The sequence below is a fragment of the Suricata suricatta genome, chromosome 13 (genome assembly GCF_006229205.1).
Source record: "Suricata suricatta isolate VVHF042 chromosome 13, meerkat_22Aug2017_6uvM2_HiC, whole genome shotgun sequence".
NCBI lineage: Eukaryota > Metazoa > Chordata > Mammalia > Carnivora > Herpestidae > Suricata > Suricata suricatta.
Genome location: NC_043712.1, coordinates 65017868 through 65023590, shown reverse-complemented (window position 1 = coordinate 65023590; position 5723 = coordinate 65017868). Strand labels below are relative to the sequence as shown.

The following is a 5723-nucleotide window of genomic DNA, read 5'->3' as shown; positions in this document are numbered from 1 at the left end:
GGGGGGGGGGGGGGGCACAGAATCTGAAGCAGGCTCCAGGCTCTGAGCTGTCAGCACAGAGCCCAACATGGGGCTTAAACTCACAAACCACAAGATCATGACCTGAGCTGAAGTCAGATGTTTAACTGACTGAGCCACCCAGGCGTCCCTGTAAAAACCCAATTTAAATTGTAACCAGGTCACAGGGGTGCAATAGCAGCTGGCTCTGAGGTCCCAAGCAGGCCAGCCACTCACTCCTGACAAAATTCAAAGGCTGAGAGACAGTGGTGGTGAAACAAAAGGAATTTATTTCAGTGAGATCAACACCAGGAAGACAACAGACTAGAGTCTCAAAGACTGTCTCAGTAGTGCTGAAAATACCTCTAGGTTTCTTTAAGGAGAATGTGGGACAAAGGTGGGAGGGTACATGCCAATAGGCAGTGAAGGTCTGGTGGATCATTGTCTTGGAGTCAATCACGTGAGGTTTTGCTGGCCCAGGGCAGTGGTTATTTCTTGAGGGTGTAGTTTCAGGTTCCTATCACAGGAGGCTTTGTCCTGCGGGGTCTTTTGTCTGAGTTAAGAAATAAGCTGGAAGGAACTTAATTTGGAAGTACTGACCGAAGTCAAAATGGAGGTAGTTGAAGTCCTCTCTCAAAACTGGCTTACACCATGAGGATTTTTATTGGCTTAAAAACTGGAAGTTCAGAGTGGTTGTGCAAACTTCAATGTCAGCTTTATCCAGCAATTACGACCTTCTGTGTATATGGACCTTATCTTCACATAAAAAGGAAGGCATAACCCAGGGGGGCACAATGACAGTGGCAGTTCCAGACGTCACATCTGACCACCACTATATCCAGCAGGAGAGATGATGGCCCCTGGAAGCAGGACCAACTCTCCAGAAACTCTTGCAAACTTAAATCAATGCCTGGTAAGAGGGCTGCCATTACCCTTAGACAGGTGTTTCTCTAGTATGGGGTGACCACAACTGGCATTTGGGGGTTGGATAGTCTTTGTTGTGGGGGGCGGGGCTGTCCAGCGCATGGGAACATCTTTAGCAGCCCTTGGCCTCTACCTAGTGGATGACCGCCCCCTAGAAGTGACAATCCAAAATATCTCCAGGCATTGCTAAACATCCTGAGGGGCAATATCATGTCTAGTTGCAAACCACATCTTAGACCTTCAGGTTCACCCTTAAAGCGAGGGGGGTGGGGTGAGTTTGCTTTGGGGCCCTTGCACTGCTTGAAGCAGGACGGGATAGTGGATGAAACCTGGGTCCTGTGAGGAAGGAGAAAGGCGAGAATGGATGGCAGCCGACAATGTTCATTTCACCTCTATTAAACGAATTCACTTCCAGACATTGCAACCAACTTTGGCTTTCTAGTAAATTAAGGTCTATGTGGGAAAATTGAAAGATGTGTTTAGAATTTTGATGTTTGATCAAGGAAGATCTTGTAGTTCAATATCTATCTTCTTAGAATATCAGAGGAGACAGATGCTCCACGGAAGGCAGAAGGCAGAGGAGAATTAGTGTTGTATTGGAGGGAGACAATATTCAGGGGGCCGTTAGGGGGCTCTCCTTGTATAGTCTTTTCAAAGACCTTCCTCCAAGTCAGGCTTAAAGTGGACTTTTCTAATTTCTGTGGCTTAGGAATTGCCAAGGGCTAACAGACTCTCCAGCTCCTGCCTGCCAAGGAGTCTTAACTTACATCATTCTAGGACCTTCTGTTTATAACCTGGAACATATGTTGCATAAAGTAAAAGAAGTTTATTACCAGTGTGTGTTGTCAAATCTTAGGAAAATCAGGAAGCTAGTGGACTCAGATAACTCAGACCTAGACTTTGTTGTTCCAGAATTAGCCATATACAGTTTTGCCTAGAAGCAGTCTCATAGCCAATGAGGTTCATCCAAGGCATGATTATTGCTAATTGAAAACTTTCCCCAGAGTTAGTCATTTATTAGTCATTTATTTCATTTTTTAAAGAAATATCAGGTGCCTGATATGTGCCTGATGAGCAAGGGAAAACAGACACAGTCCCAGATCTTGAAGTGTTGAAAAATATGGTAATGGTGACAAATGTCCTGAATTTGAAAATTTAAGACTTGGCTTTGAGTCTCCTCCCCCTCATTGATCTAATCTTACTCTGGGGCCCTACTCTTTCCTGGGAACAATGAGAGAGAAATTTTAACTTGCCAGTTAACATACCTCAGCCTTCTGATTTAAATCATGCATTTGATGATTTATGTGAGAAATAAGCCCACCAGCCCATTAAAGGAGGGGTGCAGAGACTCAGAGCACAGTGAGGCAACATTCTTGCAAAAGTGGGTGTCTGACGGACAGGCATGCCTGGGGCAGTCACAGCAGACAATTTACCCCCTAGCATACAAGTACCTCTCCTGCTCCTCGTTGGCTGAGGTTACAGCCTTACCTGGAAGTCCCCTAAGCCCATGTAAGGTAAAAAGTAGTCTGATTGGGGGTGCCTGGATGGCTCAGTCAGTTAAGCTCAGGTCATGATCTCCTGGTTTGTGAATTGGAACCGCACGTGGGGCTCTGTGCTGACAGCTTGGAGCCTGAAGCCAGTTTCGGATTCTGTGTCTCCCTCTCTCTCTCTGCCCCTTGCCCACCCTACTCATGCTCTATTTCTCTCTGTCTCTCTCTCAAAAATAAAATAAACATTAAGAAAGAGAAGAAAAAAGTAGTCTGATTGGAACAAATGTACATTCCCTTAGGTGATGCAGACTTTCAGTCCCTTCTCCCTTCGTTCGTTCATTGGCGCATGCTCATTGCAAAGCACATGAAAATAAGCATGGGAAACAGAGAGGGAAATAAGAACCAAGAGATGAAGTAAAGGTTTGGGATTCCATTGTTGGGGTGGGGGGAGGTTTGTACATCTTTCCAATAGGTTGTAAACCTTCTGTTATCTAGACAGCACAGATTTTATTTGGTATTTCTGAAAATCAGTCATCTCCCTTACTTCTCACAGTTTGATCTCTTCAATATGTATCCCATCTTTCAGATTTCCTTCTCCACTTTCCCAGGATGCCATCTGGGGATGTGATGCTCTGGAGTCATAGGACCAGAAAGACTTGTCCCTGGAGGGACATCCACAGGCTCTGTGAGTGGACCTGTTTCTTCTCTGGTGTCTTTCCTGTTGCTCTTCTTTGCCTTGTTTCTGGATGTCTAATGCTGAGTCTGAGACACTGGGACTCATGGTTGGTTCTTTCAGCCCAGTGTACCCCCAGTGGTTCAGTGTTGCCAACTCAGACCTGCCCTGTAGTTGATGACATTGTGTCATCCCTCTTGAGATCTACCTGCAACTCCTAGATGATTTTCAGCATGGGTGCTCTACAACCTCCCCGCCCCCACCCCAACCCCTGTCCCCGTCAGGTCTGGCAATCTCCAGGTCACTTTGCCACCTGTCTTTCTTGACACCAGAAACACCTGGATTCTTCTCAAGGAAACATAGAATCTCAAGTATGTCTGAAGTGCCAGTTTCAGCCTTCTTCTGCTTGGCTGTGTCCTGCTGTTCCTTTTATACCGCCAGATCTTCCTATTTTTCTCTTGGGTCATCTACTTCCCCCTGGTCCTGAGTTGGGGATGGATCACGTGCTTCAAACTTTTCCCTCAACTAATCTCATCCTCTGAGGGATGGAAAGTTCTGCTTCCCCTTCTTGTTGCCATGGAGACCAGCAGCCCTGACTTTCCCTCCCCCTTTCCCCACCCCCGCCTGCCTTCCAAGCCATAGCCATTTCTTTTCCCATGGAAACCTAATACCGAATTCCAAGCTGTTTCTTAGATCTCACTGCATGCCTCTCAAAATGTCGTGGTGGAGAAAGAGCCTCTCATCTCCATACTCATCAAATGCTTCACTCTAGACTTCTCTAGGTTTTCCCTGGGTCTTCCACCCCAGGGCTTCCTACGGTCAAACTTCCCCAGAGGCCTCTGAGTGATGAGGGAGCACAAGGCAAGCTGAGGGCAAAGGACAAGCTAATAACCCCCCGCCCGAGGCCCAGGCTGGATATGTGCGATACTCCTCAGGTACTCCTGGCTGCTCAAGCACAGAGGAAAGGAAGGAAAACAAATAGTTGAGCTGATACAGTCTCCATCAGTTTACAGATATCTTATCAATAGCTTAATTTGCAGGAACTCCCTACTGTCTTAATGATAATGCTTTGCTAGTGGGAAAAACAACCCTAGCTTGACAATAGCTAAGGCTCTAGTAATCTGTGGGACTTCTTTAGCAATATGGAAATCCTTCTAAGAAACTTCCTCTTAACTTTACCTCTCCACCTCCACAGTATAGAACCAGTCGCTCTTCACAACCCCAGTGCAGCTTTTCTTGCCCCTGGGTCCTGTTCCACACTATAATAAAATCACCTTTTTTTGCACCAAAGACCGTCTTCAAGAATCCTTTCTTGGCTGTCAGCTCCAGACTCCCACCACCAGTCCAAAAGCCCATCATGAACATTCACTGGATCTGGAACCTACACCCCAGAGCCTGCAACCCTCCCTTGGCTACCCTAACCTGGGGCTGAGGCCATCAGGACTCATCACCAGGCTGTCTTCAGTTTTCAAGACCCAACCCTCGGAAGACGCCAGGAAACTGCTGCCTCTCTCCTTGCCAATGAGCCCTGCACAGATGGAGAGCTGGGGACTGGACACTGGGGACACTGGGGATGGCACTGGGGACAGTGAGGGAGAGACATCAGGTGCAGCAAAAATCAGTTGAGCAAAAATCTCCTTGTGAGGCAGGATGGGTTTGCAAGGCCTCCCACCATCAGATGGTGACCAGCGTCTACACCCACTCAACCCCCACTCAGTTTCTGCTTGAGCATCGACCCCCATGGCGCCTGACTGACTGATATCAGGGGTGAGTTGCCTTCTTATGCTAAAAATATGTGAATTGTACCTTGTGAAAAAACTTGTTATAGGAGTTTCTTCTTTTGTGATTATAGGAGCAAATGTTACATTTCCTGAGAAAACCTGTTTTTCTTCCCCTCCAAAACAGGCTATTGACCCCTGCTCACAAAAGAACTAACTTTTGCCTTTGCTATGCTAAAAAACATTGCCTTGTATCTTGAATGCTAAAGATCCCTTCCTTCCCCTAGATAAGCATCTAGGCACCTACTTCAATCACTATTGATAAACGTTATGCATGAGTCTTCCACCAATCTACGGTCTGGGAAATTTTTACATACCAAAGAATTTGTCATCAAAAATTGTCATCAGAAATCATTGTCTAAGGCAATTGCCACTTCTGTTTGGTACCCCATGCATTTCTTCAATAAATAAAGCTGACTCTCAGGTCAGTGCAGAGATGCCTGCCTGGTGATCAGAAAGAAGCCAAGGCTCTCTGGCTTCCTTTTGCCGACACCGTCCATCCTTCAGGGACCCCTGGACCTGCTGGAGCTGGGCTCCAGCAATCAGGGTGGTATTATTCAGAAAAAAACCAAAACAAAACAAAACTATTTTTTTCAAAAGGATACATAGCTGGTGGTGGGCGGGTCTGTGGCAGAAGGAAGGAAACTTCAATTGATTGAATGAGCACTGGGCTGAGCACATGGATCAGACAGTCTTCTCAGACTTCTGTGGTTTGTGTTATGTTATAAAACAGAGGCTCAGAGAGTGAACCCATGGTGGGTGTGGATATATAGGTGTAGTGGCCGAGTTGAGACCTGACCAGAGTCTTTCTGAGTCCAGAGTTTTTATGTCCTTTTTAACCTCCCAGGCACCAAGCTCCAT

The 5723-nt window shown here is 46.5% G+C and overlaps 1 pseudogene; it reads left to right on the top strand.

The window, feature by feature from the left end:
* The first annotated feature begins 1847 nt into the window (after positions 1 to 1847).
* On the top strand, positions 1848 to 1967 carry LOC115277113 (annotated as a pseudogene).
* The last annotated feature ends 3756 nt before the right edge of the window (positions 1968 to 5723 follow it).